This window comes from Podarcis bocagei, assembly GCF_964188305.1.
Source record: "Podarcis bocagei genome assembly, chromosome: 13".
NCBI lineage: Eukaryota > Metazoa > Chordata > Lepidosauria > Squamata > Lacertidae > Podarcis > Podarcis bocagei.
The window spans coordinates 29,064,890-29,086,120 of NC_138138.1; the positions used below are offsets into that span (position 1 = coordinate 29,064,890).

General features: G+C 41.0%; 1 protein-coding gene across 11 annotated transcripts in view; it reads right to left on the reverse strand.

The window, feature by feature from the left end:
• The window catches only part of MAPT (microtubule associated protein tau), an 81,339-nt gene that overhangs the window by 55,318 nt on the left and 4,790 nt on the right, over positions 1 to 21,231 (reverse strand). For 2 of the 11 annotated variants that reach the window (XM_081167206.1, XM_081167204.1), the window contains exon 1: positions 20,543 to 20,939. The gene's annotated coding sequence lies outside the window, so the exon portion shown is untranslated. Of the gene's footprint in view, positions 1 to 10,361; positions 10,486 to 12,119; positions 12,490 to 20,542; positions 20,944 to 21,231 lie in introns of those variants that run through there. The other 9 variants (XM_081167209.1, XM_081167196.1, XM_081167202.1 and 6 more) reach the window with 9 other exon arrangements.

A 21,231-nucleotide genomic window follows, 5' to 3' on the forward strand; every position in this document is an offset into this window, starting at 1 on the left:
GCAAAAAGTCTACAAGAAACACCAAAGTTATAACACGTTTGGGGGCCCGGGGGCCCTCCAGATATTGTTGGACTTCAACTCTCATATTTCTATTTCCATACAGCATCTGGGATGATGGGAGATGTAGTCTAGCAACATCCATTGGGCCACAGGTTCCCTGCCCCTAATATAAAGTACTCTTTTAAGTAAGGTAGTCCGGGGGGGGGGGACACAACCATTTACTTGGTGGCAGCACAGAAGACCACATAATGGGAAGGGCAAACAAAGGGTGACATTCATTGTTTTGGTCACCTCCGCTTCTCTCCCTTGCATCGTAAACTAACAACCTGTGCTGTGACTTCCATGAAATATATACATAGAAGGCGGGGAGTCTAGGGTAGCCTTAGTCCCTTTCATTCATCCTGTTGAACCTATAGATTGAGAGTTTCAACACTTTTGAGATAATGAAATCCTTTGCCCTTATACAGCGCTTTTTATCCAATGACATCAACAAGGAGGAACTGTTCAAACAGCTCCCCCCTTGCTCCTCCCTTTGTCAAGTTGGAAATAAGCAAACTACAGCAATGGCGTAACATCATGTGCAAATCAGCACATGGAGAGAAATGAACTGCAAATGTTGATTCACATATAACACTAAACTGTGGCTTATTTCCTCCCCACTCAGCAAAGAGGAGTAGGGTGGGCACTTCTGAACTGCATTACTGGTAATCTATAACATGTTTCAAACTATATCTTATGTGCAGTAGTGTAGTGGCAAGTTCAGAAATTCAGGGTCCCTTCATGAGTCACAACTACACCCCCCCACAGCCACACACCCTTCTAATAATACAATAATTAAAAGGTGGGAGGGGAGATTATGCACTTAGGTTTGTTCAATATCATACAAAATCAATACACAGATTTTTTAAAAAGATTATACAAGAGTCTTATAATTATACAATAATAATTAGGGACACATTACAATGATCAATACAGATCTCCATGTGTTGCCTTTCAGCTAGAGTTGCTATTTTCTGTGTAAATAAATTGGAATGCTGAAATATCTTTTTTTGGAGTGACATCAACTGTCTTTTCCTTCAGGTTCCAACGTATGTAACAGAACTTGCAAACCATTATTTTGAAACTGAAGCACCTTGTGTTTTCAGTGTTCCTAAACATTTAGCTTTGGAGCATACAGAACAACTCCTCTGTATTATTCCTGTGTGCCTTCCTCAGAGTGACCCTAGCTAGGAGCCAATCCTGTCACTGACTCACCTTTTACTCTGACTGGCTCCCATCAGCACAAAGGGTGAAAATACATCTCTGTGGCTAAAAAGCAACCTTTTAGTGCTGATTGGATGGTCATTGATGACAGGGACTTTGCTGCAGGCTCTGCGACCTCCCACAACCCCAGACCACCACACCTCTAAATATGTGAACACAGCCAGAGTATTGCCACTTTTGCTTTAGGCAATCTGTCATCTTATTTCACCAGGCTCACATGCCCAAGTTAATTCCCCTTCTATTTTCCTATGGCAGTTCCCTGTCCCACTTCTCACAGCATCTAAGGTACTGGCTATACTCAAGGCAGAACACTTTCTTCCACTTGCATAGCTGCAATATATATGTGATGTCTTCAGCCTAGAACCTTTGGAATTAAACCTTGAAATCCCACGCTCACATCAGTCACATGCCCTCCTTCTGTGTTCCCTGAAAGAGAGAGAGTTTAAGCATATCACCAAATGCTTAAATCCAATCCAAGGATAAGTACAGGATTCTGTTTTCATTATTAGTCCTCAGTTCTAGTTCACACACTTAACCAGTTGACAGTCTTCTGCAATGTACACACACAACTTCATTTGAACACATATCCAAGATGTGTGAACATAAGATGCTCCATGCAGGGGACCAGTTTATGTGTATTTCTCGCCTCAAAAAAAGAACTCTTCCTGTCTCACTTTAGGTGTATGTTTGAAAGTAAGCATGCCTACCAAGCCACCATGCAAAGGGGCTCATCAGTCAGTGAGCAGTTGAAGTTCACTTTACACCTCAGGAGATGTAAAGTGATATCTCCTACCACACCTTTCCCACAAAGACATAATTCATTGTCTTGAAGACTGGCTTTCTTCAGTGAAACCTCATTGAAACAACCACAGCTTCTTCCATTTCAAAACTCATTTTGAAGCTTTGCTTCTTCTTTTTTGGCACTGACTCTCTCTTTGTTCTTTCTTTCCTCAGCACCAAAATGCTGAAATTCTACTCTATTAAGTTCTGAATCAGACATTTTTGTGTGCCATTATAGGAACTTAAATAAATAGAATGAAGATTCTTAGGACACACAAATCTGAACAATGCCCCTGTGGTTGTGTGGTGAACCCCAAGTCCTACATAATAGTTTCATCATAAAAACAAGTAATTTTCAAACCACTGCCCATATTCCAAGTGAAGAAAGAGAAACCGCTTGCTATAATTTTTAAAATAGTTCTTTATAGCAGCAGTATCGCTAAAAGTGAGTCCCAAACTTAGATGTACTTATAATATACTCCATCAGTAATACTTGCATTTTTCTGTGAAAAGTCAACGGACAGTTTGCTTCTTGGATGCTTGTTGTCAATGAATGCAGGCTTTCAGAAGGAAAAAAAAACCACACACAAACGGCCTGCACTTAGCTGAATAGCCTTTGAAATGAAGGCCTCTCTGCTTTCCATCCTCTTAATGGAGTCTCTATCAAAGGCTGCAGGACATAATGCCTGAAATGCTGAAGTTATTTAAATGCTACACCTTAAGTACTTTCCTCGCTACAGAGCACAATACACATCTGCTGTTTTGGTTTGTTTGTTTTTTAAAGGATTTTATTTCCCTTAGCCACAGAATTATGTGTGGGTTGTAGCAAATTATTGCAGTCACAGGCTAAGGAACCTAACGTCTACAGCTGGATCAGTTCCTCAGACTAAATCCATGCAACAACACTGAAATTCCTCCTCTATGTCATAGCTGCCACAAAATATACTTTATCTTCAGTATATTCTTCCTGGACAGTCACATGCCCTCCTTCCATGCTCCCTTAATTGGAGGGAAAAAATGAAAGACCCAATTTCAATATCAGAACTCCATGTCAGCCACACACTTACCCAGCTGGCAATTCTCCCTATACAGCAGGATGGTGGATACTTGAATGCAAGAAGTACCGTATTTTCCGCCCTATAGGACGCACTTTTCCCCCTCAAAAAATGAAGGGAAAATGTGTGTGCATCCTATGGGGCGAATGAGGCTTTCGCTGAAGCCTGGAGAGCGAGAGGGGTCAGTGCGCACTGACCCCTCTCGCTCTCCAGGTTTCAGGAAGCTATCCGCAAGCCTTGGGAGCCCGTGGGAGTTCTCGCTGGGCTCCCAAGGCTCGCGGACAGCAGCCTGCAGCCTGAAACCCGGGGAGCACAGCGGAGCGCGCCCCGGGCTTCCGGCAGATATCCGCAAGCCTGGGGAGACCGGCGGGAGTTCCCGCCGGGCTCCTGAGGCTTGCGGATAGCAGCCTGTTCTGGGGGCTGCGGTCGGGGGAAGCTCCGGATTCCCCCGCCCCAGCCCCGTGCCTGGGGGAGAAATTTTTTTTTTCTTTATTCCCCCCCCCAAAAAAAACCCCCCTAGGTGCATCCTATGGGCCGGTGCGCCCTATGGGGTGAAAAATACGGTAAATACTTTCCAACTTGCAACAGGAGAGAAAAGCTTCTCTCGGTTACTATTATCCGAGTCTGGGCACTGGGACAAAGCAGAATTCTATCAAGATCAGGATCAGTAGTAGGCTGCTTTGTGAGGTACCTACGATAGCTCAACATCAACTGCTGACAGCAGGACTCTAGCCCCGTAAACAGTGGGGAAACCACTGCTCCTGCTCAACAGGCCACCTTGAGCAGAGGTGGAACAAAGTAGTTGTAAAGAAACACACACACTTACCTGCAGCTAGCCTACCAGCTTCTCTACTCGCCTTGTGTATGTTCTCAAACACACAAAGCCAGACAGAACTGGACAGGTTGTAGAACAGCAAATGCTGCTGCCATGCACTACATCCACAGAACAGTGGTGGTTGCTCCTCCTTGCAGTCATCCAGCAGCACCTCAATCCAGCTCTCACATGAGTGCAAGCACACACACAGCAGCAGCAGCAGAATGGAAGTACCAGAAGAAAAGCTGGTGTGTTTTGAAGTTACTTTGAACACTAGTACGGGTTTTCAGAAGTGATGGAGACTGGGGCTGAAGAAGGGTTGGTACGACAGCTGCAAAACAATTAAATCTTGCCTCCTAATAGAGTCAGTAAGCCTACTGCCACTACAATCATTGGCATCGGAGACAGGCAAGCTATGAGGACAGGGGTTCACTGCAGATCCTTTGCCCAAGAGCCACAAAATCTGGAGCTAGCCATGTCCAGGAAATGCCCCATGGACTAGCACCATTCATTGGGGGGGGGGGCTAACCTAGGTCTTCAGATGTTTTGGGGCTATCAACGGCCATCAAGCCCAATGGTCAGGGATGATGAAGTTGTAGTCCAGCACAGATTCCCCATGAAATCTATAAATATTCAGAAAATTTCAATACTGCTCAGTAAGTTGTCAAATTTGGTAAAATAGTATCTGGCTGCAGAAGTGAAGTGAGGGTTAATATCACATGTGGGTGCTTTTCCAGAGTCTGGTACAGTTACATTAATTGAAGGAGGGAGGTCCTCTACATTGTCCCTTGATTTTATGCTCTCCATAAACAAGCAACAGTATCCCTCCTGTAATGCTGTGAAATAATATATCACTCTGCTTCTCAATACTCCACTGCTGTAGTCTCTGGGAATGAAGCCACAGAAAGGAATTATGTGAGCTCCCAAATGCTCAACTTTTATGCCAACACACAGATTTGTTTTTGTCCTTTGATGTCACCTCAGGCTGGAAAAGATGTTGCTCTTTCTATGTCTTGGACCATTAAGAGCTGCATGGTCCAAGGTTCATTTTCTCAGGTTAAGCAAGTAAGACTTTGTTCCAAAGCCTTTCTAAAGATATACCGGTATTTCTGGCAGTGGAGTGTAGGAAATTATTTACTGGACTTGGACAGTATCAGCAAAGAGAACACAAGAAGATTTAGAGTTAGGTACCATCAATATGCAGATAACACCAAGCATAACTGATGGTTGAGAATAGAAACTGGCAGAATGAAGACAAAGAATACATAGGTGCAAATCTGCTCAGGTAAATGATGTTCATCCTGTTTTGGACAGAGTTGTACTCTCTCCAAAGGAATAGGCCTGCAGTCTCAGAGTGCTTCTTAAACCATCTCAATCACATTTCCATATTGGCAGAAAGCACCTTCTAGAAGCTTAAGCTGCTTTGTCAGCTGAATACCTATCTGAACTGAGAAAGCCAGGTCTCAGGTCTCATGCTCCGGTGATGGCCAGGTTAAACTACGGTTATCTAGTATACATTGGGTTGCCTCTGAAGACAGTTCAGAAACAGAAGTTAGTTTATACAATAGCTGCTAAATAACAAAGACCAGGCATTATAAAATTATACTAGTGCTCCATCAACTGCACAGATTCTCAATTCATTTCCATGTTCAGTTCTCAAGTGTTAGTTTTTAGCCTTCATGGCTTGGCACTAGGATACCCAAAGGATTGTATTAACATGTTCCTGTACGTACACTAGGCAAGTCTCTTTAAGTTCTTCTACCACTTGAGGTGCAGATGGCTACCAGAGAAAGGGCCTTCCCAGGAATAGCATTATAAAATCAGGGCACCACCACTGAAAACTCATTTCAGCACCAAACAAGATAGATATTTATTTTCTCAGCCTTTGCAATTCAATTTGACCCGTTAACTGGATTTGTCGTTTTTATGCTGCTTCTAGTGATTTACTGGTTTTAATACAGCTCCATATGCTTTTAATTTGTTTTATTGTGTTTTTTACATTTTGTAAGCCAATTTTATTAAAGGGTGGGGTAGAAATACCTCAAAATTTAAATAAGATTTTTTCCTTTGTGTTCTTGGTAATGGTGTGGGCTGAACATCAGATCAGCCAGCATGCAAATGGAATACAACTGGACATATCTATATGTCAAAAGTTGATGCACAGCATTAAAAGTGTTAAATTTAAAAAGATCAGAATTATTGCCAGGAATGTATTCACCCGAAGAACTTTTTTCCTTGAGGACACTATATATACGGTAAACAAACATTTTCCTACAACCTTGCAGACCGCAGAACACGTGTTCTCATTTGTTTTATAACATGTAGTAACTCCAGTGTTTTATGCTATTTAGCATCCTTGTTATAAGCTATAAGAATTTTTAAAAATGAAGCAGGATGCACAAATAGGAATAGGCAGATACTTCCATTCTGTATCAGTTTCACATCCACTCAATACATTCAGTAAGTCTTTCCTGTTCTGTTTTTTTTTTAATGTATAAAATGTACACATGCGTTTTTTATACTTCTCAATGCATTTCCCCAGAAAAGACACATCTTTCTATGCATTTTTAACTAAAACTGAAAGGCAAAATTTGAAGAAGTGTGCAGTTTAATTAATAGCTGCATTCTGATCCATATACAAGTCTAGGACTGCCAAATTTGTTCACTTGAATCAATGACTGAGCATTTTCTAACTATCATTTTATAACCACCGGTTTTGTCTTTGGATCCATAGTGCCTTCTAAAACTATACAGTTTACCCTTAAAGTGCTGAATTAAGAGTCTAGTATTCCTCCTCCTTTAGTTCAGAACCATGTTTCTTCTACAGAATGAAGTAGTTTTTACAGTGATAGGAAGAAATTTATACAGCAAGTTCTTCTAAAACAAATAATTCTAGGCCCATTTTTCCTTTTCAACCTCCTTGCATGAGTTTTAGAGTTTACAGTTTAAGACCAGTTGTGGCTTTTGGATCTTAGGATAAAATGCAAGCTTGGAGCAAACTCCCGAAGGAGATTGCATAAAAGGTTCTTGTAATGACTTTCTTAGAAGCTTCTTTCTAAAAGATAAAAAGCTCCTCATTCAGGAGACACACTGAAGATCTACATGTTCAAGGTCTCTGCTGTTGCTTAAAACCATTGCTCTCTTCCACATGGTAGCTACCTGTCAACTCAGATTTGTTCATCCAGCAACTGTCCAGGTCTTAAGCAGATAGATCTTCTACATGACCTCCTACCAGATATTTTAGCTGGAGATACTAGGGAATGGACCTAGGACTTTCTACATCCCAACATGGACTCTACCACCTAAGGTTCCTTCCCATCACAATAATCTTTACAGATAACTAAAAGGTTCTCTTCTCTTTTTAAGAATAAGTAGGAGTCTCTGAAGACATGTCTTGATAACAGAAACAATGGCTTATACCAGGTTGCATCCAACATAGAATAGAACTATTTAAATTAATGGTCATTATTAACTTTGGTCTAGTAATTTCATTGGGTCTACTCTGAGTAGAACATAGCTGGCTACAACCCACTGAGTTGGCACACCCACTACAGAATTAATGAAACTGTCAATGCTGATTTAAGGAGGCAGGTTAGGTTTTTTTAAAGACATTCTTATATTTACAAATATAGCAGAGAGATGAAAAGTAAATAAAACCTAATAATTAAAAAAAACCACTGCCAGCTGATAATAACAATAAGTATATCCCATCAATCCTGGTTTATATGTACAGTAATTATATGTACAGAATTAATAAAGACAGTCCAAACAGGTATCTAAACTAATTATTACAAGCCACGTGTTCAAATACAGAAAGGGCAGTGAGATCTTCAATCCAGTGGGTGATAGATGGCAGTACAGTGGTGCCCCGCAAGACGAATGCCTCGCAAGACAAAAAACTCGCTAGACGAAAGGGTTTTGTGTTTTTTGAGCTGTTTCGCAAGACGAATTTCCCTATGGGCTTGCTTCGCAAGACAAAACGTCTTGCGAGTTCTTGCGAGTTTGTTTCCTTTTTCTTAAAGCCGCTAAGCTGTTAATAGCCGCTAAGCCACTAATAGCCGCTAAGCCGCTAATAGCCGTGCTTTGCAAGACGAAAAAACCGCAAGACGAAGAGACTCGCGGAACGGATTAATTTCGTCTTGCAAGGCACCACTGTATAAGTCTCTTAGACACCAAAAGGACTCGTAGAAGAAGAAGAAGAAGAAGAAGAAGAGTTTGGATTTGATATCCCGCCTTTCACTCCCTTTAAGGAGTCTCAAAGCGGCTAACATTCTCCTTTCCCTTCCTCCCCCACAACAAACACTCTGTGAGGTGAGTGGGGCTGAGAGACTTCAAAGAAGTGTGACTGGCCCAAGGTCACCCAGCAGCTGCAGGTGGAGGAGCGGAGACGCGAACCCGGTTCCCCAGATTACGAGACTACCGCTCTTAACCACTACACCACACTGGCTCTCTCATTCTGTTAGTTCAATATAATTTATGAGTGCAAATATTAATGATTTTCTCAAAACAAAGTTGATATGAGCAGTAACTTCTGACAAGAAACAAACCATTACAGGACATGCCCACATCATAAAGAGGAATTTTCAGCATTACACTGCCAACATCTAACTAACAAATCTCTTCCTATAAGAGCACTGTGATGTCCAACATACTGGAAACACCAATTTTTGTTGTATCACTCTCAATTTTAAATCTAACGAAACACTGCATATACATGCAACTTTCGATTGACTGAGCTGAATGGAATACTTTAACCCTCTGTTCCATTCAACTTTAAGATCCTGGACATAACACTTTTTTAAAGAAGAACATTATTCAAGGCATACATTTACATTAGCATGCAATGATCACTCTTTTACAAAAAAAGTAAATGCTATGAGAAGGCTGCTAAGTTTATGAAGTATTTTTTGAAATATGAAGTTTTGTTTTGTTTTTTAATAGCTGCTTCTGATCAAGAGTATGTTCACACTCAAAAATGCATCAGGCATAATAAAAAAGTAGAGTAAGTTTGTGAATTATATAATTTTCTACAGCAGCTTTTGAGGTTTATTTCTTCGTGTGTTGCTGTTCTGCATGAAATCTACACACACACCCCAGCACAAAGAGACTATCAAACAAATGTGTTTTTTTCTTGGAGAAATATTGGGCCTAAAATTTGATAGGCTGCACAAGATACAATATATGCAGATCAGCAAAATAAAAATGGCATACCACACGGTATGCATTTTAAATATATTTTAATGATAAAATTAGTTTAAAACAATTTGGTGTTGACATATTGAGGAGGGCGTTATGTGCATGCACATACCTCTATCTTACTTCGAAAGTATGAGCTATGAGAACTCTTCTTTACAGGGAATGGAACTATCAGTCAAGATACAATATATCTACCTTCTTGTTGTTGGCTTTTGGGGGAGCAATACAGGGAAATGGGTTTCTACTTATAATACATTGAAATAATGCAAACAACTTGGTGCAAGTGTGGAAAACCCATGTTGTCTTTGAATTTGATGTATTTAGGAACGACGCTTGAAAGCAATGTTTCATAAGTATTGTGGTAACTTGAGTTGAGTTTCTTGTGCAAATTAGGTTGGAACTCTAAACACACTTAGCAGTAATAGACCTCACTGAACACAGTGGAACTTCCTTCCAAATAAACATGATAGTATTGCTTTGCTATGCATAGGTGAGGTTGTCTCTGCCTCTTGGCACTGCAACCACAAATACATCTACTGGAATGCTCAGAGACACACCAGTTAGAAGGAACTAGGGGAAAACCTGATGGCCACATCAGCTTTTTCCTTGGTTCCAAACAACCCAAGAAATAAGAGTTTCTCCAGCTAAAATACCTGTATTAGCTGGTGGCAGGAATTTCCCTAAATTTCTTCTAAAATATTAAATGAAATGCAAGGATGATGCAAGACCAAAATCTGGCTAACTCCAGTACCAGATCCAAGAGACAGAGCTCTTTTCTTATAACCATAAAATTAAAGCTTTGCAATGCATCTAAAGGGATTACCACCAAGTATGTTCAAATGCTATGCTTTCATTCATGACTGAAGTAGAATAGAAAGAAGTCTTAATAAATAATGTATTAGAGAGCTGGTGTTGTGGCCAAGAAGTTCCTTCTTCAAATCTCACCTCAGCTATGAACTCAGAGAACAGTCAGTCCCTCATCCCCAATTCCCACCTGTAGCATAGGGACAATAAACTAACCTACCATACAGGATTGTTTTAAGAATTAATGACATCACATGCAAATGATTTAAACAGTCTAAAGAACTATAAATTAGCAACCATGGATTAGGGAAGTTATAGCACATACACTGACTATTTAAAAGGCTGAATAAATATAAGGACAATCCCAGGAATCTTTTTTACCCTAGAATTCTATGATCTCACCAGCCTAACCATGCAGCCCTTGCTGACAAATCAGTGGCATTACTTACCAATATAGTAGTTTATTTGCACATTACAATGACCAATTATCCCCACTAAAAAATGGAAGATGCAGCATCAATTACGGGAAAAATCCATAATAAAAATGTGTTTCTATATTAATTCTAGCAAGGCATCTATTTTAATGCCAATTCTGCTGGTAGACAAAAGGGTTTTTTCCTCTCTATCCCCACCCAAAACTACAGGAGCATACCACAGTCTTTACCCAATGAGAACTGCACTTTGCATCCATGTATTCTAGCCTAGCAGGGGCGTGACCAGCTGCTGCTATTACACTCAGATCCATTTTTCTCTCAGAGAAAACCATCTGAGACAGAGAGAAAAACAATGAATGCACAGAATAATCAAGCTGGAATCTTTGGGTGACTATGATTCTCTAGAAAGCTGTGTGCGCCCCCCCCCCCAAGCTCTCCACCACATCTTGATCAGGAATCATCTATCTCCCTGTTATATTTCTGCTCAGAACAGTAACTATTAACATAATAAGCATGGAGAAGGGGGAAAGTCATTTTCATTCTCTTTCAACTCACCAGTCTTGTGCTACTGTTACACCCAAGAATTAAGAATCCTAAATATAAATCCCATAATACTGACCCATATAGAGGAACAAAGCAACTCAGCTCTTAGAAAAGAGTACTGTGCAGGTCATTTACTCTATCTCCGATTTCCACAATGGAAAAAAAATGCTAACACAGAATACATTTTGCTTTCTTAGGCTATTTTCCCCAATATCATAATTATCTAAGCAATACTAGAAATATGACATGGACTGCAAAACATGGCACCACTGATATGAAGGAGAGCCCACCCTTTTTCTCTCTCCAAGATCCACACCTACTGCAGCACCAACAGCCTATCATTCGCCATCACCCTCACAATCAAAACCAGTCTCCCAAGCAGGAAACCAAACCTATCAGAGACAAGAGATGGGGGGAAATGACAGTTAACAGGGTCAAAAAAGGGGTTCCTTAAAATTCACCTATAATTCCAAATGAAGTTAGCAGATCATTTGTTAAAAGATAAAATAAAATGTTACATATGGATGTTTTTTAAAAAGAAAAAAAGAAAGTGTGCCTCAAATTGCAAAAAACAAGCAAAAACTGCATTCCAAGCAACTTATTACTATACAATGTTATTTATTTCAAAAAAAGAATAAAAGTAGATGTTGTTGTTGCAAAATATTTATAAAGAGATACATACAATTAAGCCTACCCTTGAGATCCTAAGAGACACACCCCTACTGCCCCATTTTGCATTAGGATTACAAGCCTCTCCACTGAATGATGAGAGATGGAAAGGAGCCCTAATAAAGCTACAATAGAGCAGGGAGGAAAATAACATATTTGTACTGCTACACGCACTGGCAGGTGGCGAGTGCGTATTTCTTTGCAATAGGGCTCCTCTTTTCAGAGGCAGGGGTGTGGTTAAAGGAGAAGAGATGAATGCTGTTCAAATTGCTGTAATTAGGAGAGTTGTATAATTGTGAAGAGAGCATTAAGAGATCTACCGACATCATATGCAAACGGAATTACGCCACGTACTGAAGCCATCGGATCCAAATCTATATTGCATGGCGCGGCGCCTCTCCCTCCAGCCACTGCAAGCGCATTCACTGCGTAACCGCACGCACCTGTACGCTTAACGCACCCCGCCCGTCCATCCCCACCACCCAAAGGTTTGCAAAGTCTGAAGGCCCTCGGTGCAGCTGCTCTCCTAAGAGCAGATCGCACCGTGCTGGGAAACCCTACCTGGCGCTGCGGCTGCTAATGCTGCTGCAGGGAGAGCTCTCTGGAAAGTCTCGCTCACCAAAGCCGGGAGGAGGGGGAGTGACAGGAAAGAGGGAGAGACAGACAGAAAGAGAACGCGCCTATCTAGCGACGGGAGCGCGCACAGGCTCCGGAACCTTCCCGAGAAGAACTCGTATATGCGCGCTCGCAAGGGCCCTCCCAGCTCCTCGAGAAATAAGGTTGCTCCCACAATGAAAGGCTGCCCGAGATAGCTCTCCCACGCACGCGCACAATGCCCGCCCGTCTCATCTTTCAGACACCTCCCTACGACCGTGAGCGCATGCGTGGAGGCTTTACACCGACTCCCAATGTGTTCTTTGTCTTCTTTAGAAAAGCCGGGTTTAAACAAAAAACACACCAAAAAACCTCCTTTTGGAGCCGCGCAGGCGTGAGCGCTTTTTATCAAATAATAAGAGTTACCGTTCTTTATAGTGCATGGGACGCAAGGTCAGCGCAGTAGGATTACAGACAAAGCAGTGTTTGTTATAGTGCCATAATTAAGAGTGTGGTGCCCCACTCTGAAGTCATACTGGAAAGCGTTTTGTAACATCCCTGCTCCCAGAACACGCATGTTTACACTTTGGTATATACCATGGGCGTCCGCAAGGGGGCGCATTGCTCCCTCATTAGCCATAATCCCCAGATTCCCAATCTTACTTTTTAAAAATGAAAGATCCCAGCACTTGTAGAATCAGGAATATGAAGCCAAAATGTGCAGGCGTTTTTGTTTTGTGAGGAACTAGCCTCTCCCATCTGTCTGTATTTTTAGCCAATAAATGAAGTCATAGTAATGACTAACATTTAGGAAAGCAAATCTTGCCAGCTAAACAAAGAGCAGGCTAGAAGACCAATTGCCTAGAAGACTCTAGAGGGGGAAAAAATCTTCATTTGCTTTTAAGCATTTTCTACTGTTCTTCCCTGTGGAAAAGTGATTGCTGCCCCATAGAAAACAACTCATTTATCTAGGATTTTAGTATCACTGTGACTGGGAAGTAGTGTGTCAAACCAAAACAAAAGGTAATAGCAAAGACAATATATTTCTAATGTGGATCTTAATTAGATTTTCCCCCCCTCCCCAGTTTGTAATCATTTAAAAAACACTCTGCCAATACATACATAGAGACAATTCATCATTATTATGCCCATACTAGGGACACGGGTGGCGCTGTGGGTAAAAGCCTCAGTGCCTAGGACTTGCCGATCGAAAGGTCAGCGGTTCGAATCCCCGCAGCGGGGTGCGCTCCCGTTGCTCGGTCCCAGCGCCTGCCAACCTAGCAGTTCGAAAGCACCCTCGGGTGCAAGTAGATAAATAGGGACCGCTTACTAGTGGGAAGGTAAACGGTGTTTCCGTGTCTGCGGACAGCGCTGGCTCCCGGCCTCTAGAGTGAGATGAGCGCACAACCCTAGAGTCTGTCAAGACTGGCCCGTATGGGCAAGGGTACCTTTACCTTTATGCCCATACTGCAGAGGGCAGGGCTGTGGCTGGGAGAGTGAGTTACACCAGTCCTGCAAAGTAACCAACTGCAACTGTTGTTATATGCCTCTTGCTGAGAGAGGAGAAAGTATACAACAACCCTGAATGGTAGTCCAATGTTATTATCCTGGTGTATTGGGGTTGTTTTAAAGGGAAATGCATTTTGGAGCGGGGATTGGCAGCAAAATTAAGGACTAGAGGGAACAAAGCAGCGAAGGCAAGCATTCCTGGGAATGCCAATGTCACAGATATTACTTTTTATTAATCATTCATAATTTAGTATCTCTCATACCTTTCAACATTACACAAATTAAAATAGGAACACATGTACTATTCTTGCATCAAGGATTGCTACCTGAGCGCCCCTCCTCCTTTATGCTGTTACTTGTTGACGGAGGCTTTGCTTTGCTTCCTATATTGTGGGCCAGGCCAAAGGGGAAACAAACATGGTCAGAAGCAAGGGTGCACAGAACAACTAATGTGAATTTTACCTTTGTAGGGTAGACTAGTTTCTACACAAAGACCCCTACCACCACCTCCTCTCTCCTTTATCCAGGCAACCAAGAGGCAACATCACAGTTCAAGGACACATTCCAGTCAGGTAACGACAAGGAGGGCCCATTCCATCTCGCCACCTGAGGAGAAACATGAATGTGCCAACCCCTGACACTGGATCACCTCCCCCCCCCTTACTGAAACCTGCCAAGTGGGGGGCGTTCTGGCAGCAGAAGTGGTGGGGCAGGCGGGAGGGATGTTGCCTCACACTTCTGCTGCCTGAGGTGGCCCTCTGCCTCATGGGTGGGCCAACTGTGAGTAACAACACTCAAGGAGGGTGTAAAGCAGGGCCAGTGAGAGCTGTAACTTGGGGAGAGTCCCAAGGGCCATACAGAGAGGCCCAGTGAGCCACTTTTGGCCAACAGCCTGAGATTTCCTATCTTTGCCCTAAAGGATGCCTTACTTCTTCTGTTTGGCTTGTGCTGCACTAAGTGATAGTGGTGTCCAGAAAGTCAGCCTACTGTGTGGACTGGTCTGGTCTTCATTTGATGATGGGTGGAAGTTGCTGAAGTACTGTTGCAATTTCTCAAGGAGCCTCCTTTCCTTGGATCCAAATTATTAATATTTCATTAATCTATCACAAGTAACGAAGAGATAGTTAAGGAGACTACTTGGTTGGATAGTTGTTTATCGGAGCTTATGGAGAAGGGAAGCAGTGCAATGGTGTTTGCTTTTTAAACAACCCAAAAAGCTTGAATCTAGCCACGTTATTTAAAAGTTTTTTTAAAAGGTGCTTACAGCACCTGTAAACCTGTAGATTGACCACCCCATTTACAGCATATGAAAAGGCAGAATGCACTCCAGATTATTGCCATGCAGCTCAATCCTATAGTCAAAAGTAAATGCAATGGGCCTTACGCACAGGTAAGCTTGTACATAATAGTTGCCAGCCTCTGTTCCTACACGTGCATTTGCAGGATAAGCACTAAAGCCATAGGCATCTGCCTCAAATTCATATTTAACTTATGGATACTTGAAACAGAATAGTGAAATCTCAGTTTGTGTCATGCTGTCTGGCATTGATCCCCTTCTCAAGTTCAGGGGAACAAAAGGGTTTGGAGGCACCTCTCTTTGAGGAGTCACCCCGTATTGCCAGACCTTCCAGGCCAGAAGTTGCTGCTTTACTGGACTTACTCAGATCTAGAAGACACACATGCAGTGTAGTCCCTTGTAAAGTGTTTCTTAGGAGCAATAGTGTGTTTTTAAACTACCTATTTACACAATTTCTTCTACCTGATTTTACATATTCTCATGCAAAATTAGAGACATGTAGTTAATGTTGGTACAAATTTTTAAAAAGTGCATTGTTATAAAGAATATTATTTGACTTTTCTCACTATGTCTCTGTGATTCTTGTTCTGTTCCCAAATCATTCTTGATTTTTTTATTTAATGATTAATCAAAATGGGAGGAAACACAATTAAATACTTAGGGTTGTCTTACTAGGGAAACCTCCTGCAGTTTTCCCATCCCTAAATCCAATTACAGGGGATAAGTAACCATGGAATAGGATGGCAATAATTCTTTTGAAGAAGCTGCAGTAAGTAGCTAAACCTAAGGAGCATTATCTGAACGACTAAGCACTAGAAACTTAAGGAGGAATTTATTTGTTGCCTTTTTTAGATACATCATTATTATCACTAATAAAGCACAGTGTTGAGAGGTCTTGCATATGGAAATCAAACTCAGGTTGACAAACTTGTCCAGAACCTATATACCATTAACAATGGTATCAGTCTCCGAGTATTTGAACTTCAAACAGAGAATCATGTTGTAAATTGTATACCTTGTTTCTCTATGACCTCTCAGTCTGTAAAGAGGTACATTATTGTACACCATTCCTGCCCTTAATTACTACTGCTGTGAATGGTCAATTAATTGAATTGTCACAAATTTTACTTTCTGCATTTAATCATCTGACCATACTGTTTACTATTTTCTCACTGTACACCCTCATTTATGTACCTACCAACTAAATATGACAATACATGTATTTGATGAAGTGGACTCTAGACCACAGATACTTATACCGTAATAAATTTCTCAGTTTTTAAGCTGCAATAAAATTCTAAAATGCTATCTTCAGCAAGCATATAAACTATCATGCCAATATATCAGTCCTCATGGCAGATACTCTATTGTATTCTCTTTTGCATACTTCCTGTTCCCCTGAAACATGGGTGCAAGGGTCAAGTACGGTTTCATCGTTTAAATGCAGGCTGTTATCTGAGCATGTGTGCCAGTTTCCATGTTGATGTCTCAAGACCAAATAACACTTTATACTAGTAAATATTTGTTTCCAGCACGATGTTTACTGATGTAACAAAGAATATTAGGGTAGGGGGCACTCACAGGGGAGAATCAACATGAGGGAATAAGGACTGCTTAACTCCTTCTACACCAACTGGTGCTCTTCTGCAAATGTACTCATCTAACCTATTTTACTTTCAGCCAGCTTCAACATTAAAGATAATCAGGAACTAGAGAATCCACACATTAGAAGGTAGCAGAATCTTACATTGAATGTGAAAAGTGCCATAGCATAACATTACAAGGGGGGAAATTACTTAGGTTAGAGGGAATCAAAGTAATTAGAAGCAAGCACAAGAGACAACAAGCTACAAAACACAAACTATGTGCATAAAAAAATAAGAATGATAAAAAAGACATGACTGTTGACATGTTTTCAATGCTGGCATAAAGAAAATTTTGGGGGTGGGGTGAGGGAAGCTGAGGGAAACACAGTGGAGAAGAAGTCCATGCTAAGGTGCTCACATTTCTGCCCTCAGTTGCTGAAGAAGCAAACCAACAGCATTCTAGAGCAGCTGTTCACCAACTTTCCCAGAGAAAGGTTATGCGCAGCCACATCTAGAGATGTCAGAGAACACTGATAGAAACAGAAATTGCAATCACTGATGTCTGCTTATTTGTCCCATGTCCAAAAAAACAAATCAATCCAGAAAAAACAGTTCCTATTCATTGCTGTTCTTGTCTTCAGTCCAAACATTACGTAATTTATGTTTTCCCCTATTTGCATTAAATTTCCTTTGCAGAGATACATTGTGTAATAGGGCCACCATACTGGCAACAGGGGTTAAATCATGTTGAAATAACTGTAGAGCTTTTCCTTAAAAAAGCTCAACAACTTCAGGCGCTCAACAACTTCAGGCGCTCAACAACTTTTGAGGTGTCATGGTTTTTTAAATATGGCAACCCTAGAATAATAGCATTAAAATAATTAATTAATTGCATAAAATTCTGGTGCAGTGAACAGTGATATTAATACAGTAATGTTGTTTTTGTTGCAAGCCAAACTGCAGCAGAACAGGAACAGCGCTACATGCAACAAACACCAGTTGGACTGAAAATCAATACCTTTTTACATCCCTAGTCAAATTCTATGCACACTTGCTTGGACATATGTCCCTCTATATACAGTCTTACCTTGGTTTTCGAACAGCTTAGTTCTTGAACGTTTTGGCTCCTGAACGCCGCAAACCCAGAAGTGACTGTTCCAGTTTGCGAACTATTTTTGGAACCTGAATGTCCGATGGGGCTTCCGAGTCTTCCGATTGGCTGCAGGAGTTTATTGCAGCCAATCAGAAGCAACGCTTTGCTTTCTGAATGTTTTGGAAGTCGAGTGGACTTCTGGAACAGATTCTGATTGACTTCCAAGGTATGACTGTACAAGACTTATTTCCTTGTAAGTATGCATAGAAGTGTGCCCTTCAAACCTGTGTGTTCCAATGAATAATAGTCCATACTAGGGGGCTTACACAATTGGATCCCCATAAAACCTTCAACCATCTCAAGATTTCCTGCCTATCCCCATCCCTGCCAGAGGCTAGACATATTTGTTTTCTGTTGGTGACAAGCAAAAACATAGGTACTAAAGGAGAATTCTATAGTCTTAACTCTGTAGTGCATTAATTAGACTTAAGCACATTGCTTATATGAGACTGGTTATCCCACAATCTGAGGGTGACTGCCAAAGGAAGTTTGGCAGTTGTAGTTGAAGTTCTGTTTGATGAGATGGGACTAGTTGAGTGAGATGTTATAACTTTTTTCAGTTAATGGAATTCAAAAAGGTATTGGGGTTGGGATTACAAGGAACAAAGTATCAGTTTGTTGGGGTCTACCCCTCTTTTCAATGAGAGAAAGGGCAAGAGTTCTTCAGTGTAAAAAGGCAAAAGAGCAGGCATCAGTGGGAATTTCTGGAAGGGCTTTGATATTGTTCTGAAACCGTGACATTTTAAATACTAAGTAAAATATTAATGGAGACATCACAGTGTCTACCTCATGCAGGAATAGAGGCTTGACAGGGGGAGGAAATAAATGTCTCACTAATAGAGTTCTTTGACTGTCAGCAAGCATGTGGATGCAGGGTAGGGCTATCAATGGCTGCTAGTGAAGATATAACAGACCAGGGAAAGGGCCCTGCTGTGGGTGAGAAAAGAAAAGCCAAGGTGGAAGACAGAATGGTGTGGCTTATTATTTGTGTTGTATATATTTAAATTTACTTTGAAATTACTTGGAGTCTGTGAGATTTAAAGGTAAAGGTAAAGGACCCTTGACAGTTAAGTCCAGTCGCGAACGACTCTGGGGTTGCGGCGCTCATCTCACTTCACAGGCTGAGGGAGCAGGCATTTGTCCACAGACAGTTTTTCTGGGTCATGTGGCCAGCATGACTAAGCCACTTCTGGCAAAACCAGAGCAGCGCACAGAAATGCTGTTTACCTTCCCACCGGAGCGGTACCTATTAATCTACTTGCACTTGGACGTGCTTTCAAACTGCTAGGTTGGCAGGAGCTAGGTACAAATCCAAATAAAAATATTGCGGAAGTCAAGCTACCCTTAGGGATATAAAATGTATCCTGTGAAATGCATTCAAGACAGGGCAAGTATACTTGTGCACTACTTCCCTATAATATACACACTTTTCTTATAAATCCAATTAGCATTAATCACTTGAAATAGATTCAGAGAAGCACTTCTTCTTTCATCTAAATATTTAATTGCCTAATCAGCAGCACTTAGGGATCCTACTTGAAGCATTAAAACATTGGATAAAATATATGCTGATACCCTGGGAACTGAATTGGGAGAAGCATTTTCCAAGTATTTCAGCCACATGGTAGAATTAACATTCATACTCATAGGTAAGTTTTGAAGCACTAACTTATAAAGTATGATACAAGCTTATCAATACAGAGTTATTAAAGACATTTCACAGGAAGGGTACTACTACTCAGAAGAAGAGATATTGCTTACAAGCAACTCTCTGCCACAGTCACAGGATTTGTCCGATTTAGGGTCCCCCCATGACTTTAGAAAGGTTAATTGGTTCAAAATATTAAGCTTATTTTCCCCTTAGACATAACCTTTGCATTCCAATGCTATAATATTTTGTGCCACATTTTTGTTACTTTGGGCGGGGGGGGGGAGCTACCTATTTGGTTCCTGCAGCAACATATGTAAATAGTTTGCATTACTCTCAGGAGATCGACTTAGTGTGCTTATGGTAGGTGTCTTAACGATACTATAAAGGTGTGCTTATTCATACTCATCCTGAAGTAGACAAAGGTAGGGGTCCCCATGCCTGTGAAGAAGACACAACCACTGACAATTTTTAGTCTGATATATGTTTGGGCATACAACAAGAGTGATTACTTCTCTTAAAAGACAAAAAACTATCTTTTGTACTTTAAGACACATATAAAACAAACTAAAAGAAAGGTTGCTATCTTTTTCTCTAAGCCCTGATTCTGTGCCTTCAACAGCCGTCTAACCCACAGAGATTTAACCAGTAAAATTTTTCTCAATGATATGATGGATTCTATGAAACGACTTCAGTGGGCACTTTTGGCTCATAGCTAAATGTTAAACCCAATACCACAGAACATTAAATAAAGTATTTCCAGACATGCATTTTACAAGCTCGCTCTTGCTCTTAATGTCTCTGTTAGTCAGATCTTTAAAATAATGTTTCTGGCTGCATAATTTGATGCTTCTCTTTCTTTCTGCAATTATACTTTCTATACTGTTCTGGAAATCCTACAGATATTTGGGTTCATTTGGCCCATTGTGTGGTTAGCAACAGGTTAACACTAACCTCTAAACTTGAATGAAATCCACTACATTAATATAAAAAAGCCTACATTTGTCTTGCATTTAACCACTCTCTCAGATAAGTAATGATTTATTCTAAGTCAGAGCTGCTAGATGTATCACATGAGTGATCTTGCAGCACACATACTGTATCTCTTTGTGGATTGGTATTATTCTCCCCCCTTTTATGCAATTATCTGCAAGGCTAAACAATATAAACATGCATACCAATATTTATTCTAATTACCTTATAAAAGATTCCTTTGAATACTTTTTCCTGGGATTCACCATTTAAGCTCTTCCCAGATTTTGTACTCTTCAAAGGCAAATTCCAGTTCTGTAGATCACGTTTTTCTTGTTCGGTGTGCAGAAAACTCTCCCAAAGTGCTTCCAGGTATCTGTCAACCTGCAGACAATATGGACCCTGCTCAGTAGCTATGCAGCACTTGATTGCTATTATTTATAAAAAGCATACATCCCTATGGCACTCAGTGTAGCAGGAACACCTGCTGAATAAAACACACAGCCCCCACTTGATTACCAGAAAGGAACACTTTCCCCATTGTACAGATGGACAAACAAAGGGTTAAATGACTCCCCTAAGGTTCCACAATGAGTCTGTGACAGAACTGTCTGCCTAAGGTATCAGTATGATCTCTGTCACCATAGCAGCCAGCTAGCCAGCTAACCTCACAATTGGTGTATTTACAATCCCCTTTTGGGGTATTATCCCTCATTTTTTATGACAGAAAATTGTAAAGTCTGCGTAAGTCCAGAACCTGCAAAAAAATTAAAAACTTGTCCCACACAGATGATTTGAGGGAGTAAGTAGCCTATGTCTAGTCTTGTCTCAGATCCCAGCAATTTATGTATTTAGGCAGCTTGAGTCCTCCCCCTCTAAAGCATTTCAATTAATTTTAAATAATGGGAACTTAG